Genomic DNA, 1885 nt, shown 5'->3' on the forward strand with positions numbered 1-1885 from the left:
TCAATTAAGTATTCAAAAACCTTCTAGTTGATGGCTACACCACAATTTTAAAGTCATTAATTTATTTATTTTTTCCTAATAAATAAATGTTTTTTTAATGTATTAAAAATATTTTTTGTCATTGACCCCTATATAGTACAATGATTTATTTAGTAGTAGATTATTTTACTTGTATATTTATTTTTTCTAGCACTTTGAATTTAATTGGTTTGAAACTGAAAGGGAAACACAAAAACTCACAAGAGACATTCAGCAGAATAACTGCAGTACTTCTCAAATTCTCTAAAGAGCTGCTGGAATTCAGGGTCATGATAAGCAGACAGACGTGCCCTTAGATAAGCTGACTTCCTCCAAGATTCAAACTCATTTGCTCCTAGATATCCTTATGACATTGATTAAGGATAACAAGACACAAGTTTTTTTGTTTTGTTTGATAATGTGTATTTTCAGACATGTTTGAGTGCAATTGATGCGGTTGTTTATTTTACGGTATCCAAGATGGATAAGTGTGGTCAAGGCATTGGACTTAAGATCCAATGGACTCATGTCCTCATGGGTTTGAACCCCACTCCTAAGTTTTAAATAGAAAATACTTGTTGATGGGTAAAAGTGGTTGCATTGGTGGTTCAGTGGTAGAATTCTCGCCTGCCACGCGGGAGGCCCGGGTTCGATTCCCGGCCAATGCAGCAACATCTTAGGGCAGTGGTGGCTCAGTGGTTGAGGCTCAGGGTTACTGACCAGAAGGTTGGGGGTTCAAGCCCCAGCACCACCAAGATGCCACTGTTGGGCCCTTGAGCAAGGCCCTTAACCCTATCTGCTCCAGGGGCGCCGTATCATGGCTGACCCTGCACTCTGACCCCAGCTTAGCTGGGATATGTGAAAACTAATACATTTCACTGTATATATGCAAAAAAACTGTGTGTATAATGTGTGACCAAAATAAAGGATTCTTGAGGATTCTTCTTGAATCATCAACAAAGAAACAACATGGTAATCAATTCAGTTTGGACTGTACTGTAGTTTGGACTGTACTGTAGTTCTGACATGCTTTGTCTAAATGTTTAATTGCACAGGCCGAAGCAAAATAGTGTTAATTACAGTAATGATTCAGAAATCTACCCTAAAGAGTAAATCAGATGTTATATAGCCTTAAAGAATCACCCAAAAAAATAATCACAATTTACTCACCCTTATGTTGTTCCAAACCTGTTACACAGGAACACAGAAGGAGATTGTGACAGTGGAGGCGGGGCCGGGTGGTGATAATACACACCCGGTCCCTTATCAGGCTAATCAAGCCTCCGAGAGGGATAAAGGCCGACTGCGGAGGATGGTGCGGGAGAGAGAGATAGTTTACGGACATGTCCGTTATGTGTGTGTTTGTCTTCTGTATAAGTTTTATATTAAACTATTATTTATATTGAAAAGCCGGTTCTCGCCTCCTCCTTTCCATTGACTTCTTTACAGAGATGCTATGCAGTAAGACACCGTTCACTTTCATTGTATAGATACAAGATGCAATGAAAGTGAATGGTGACTGAGACTAACATTCCCTTAAAATCTCCCTTTGTGTTCGATGACAGAAAGTTACACAGGTTTGGAAAAACAGGAGGATGTGTAAATGATGACATAATTTCCTTTTCAAGGTGATATATCCCTTTTAGATACTTATTTTTCCATCTACCCTGTCAGCATCTTCTAGTTGAAATTGTTGTGTTGGAGAAACAGGCCCTGTAAAAGCAGCTGCAGCTTTTCCTTGTTGGAAATGAAGGAAAACACATGCAGGCTTGTGGGTCTGGCAGGGTCATAACCCAGCACCTGAGCTAATCATGGACATTATCAAAACAGTATGCTCCCTGTGGTCTGTTTGTTTATGCAATCCAGG

At 39.6% G+C, this 1885-nt stretch overlaps 1 non-coding gene across 1 annotated transcript; it reads left to right on the plus strand.

The window, feature by feature from the left end:
• Nucleotides 1–615: 615 nt before the first annotated feature.
• Nucleotides 616–686, plus strand: trnag-gcc (transfer RNA glycine (anticodon GCC)). Its single transcript has one exon. It is a non-coding gene; the product is annotated as a tRNA-Gly (tRNA).
• The last annotated feature ends 1199 nt before the right edge of the window (nucleotides 687–1885 follow it).

Source organism: Xyrauchen texanus, chromosome 22 (genome assembly GCF_025860055.1).
Source record: "Xyrauchen texanus isolate HMW12.3.18 chromosome 22, RBS_HiC_50CHRs, whole genome shotgun sequence".
Lineage (NCBI taxonomy): Eukaryota > Metazoa > Chordata > Actinopteri > Cypriniformes > Catostomidae > Xyrauchen > Xyrauchen texanus.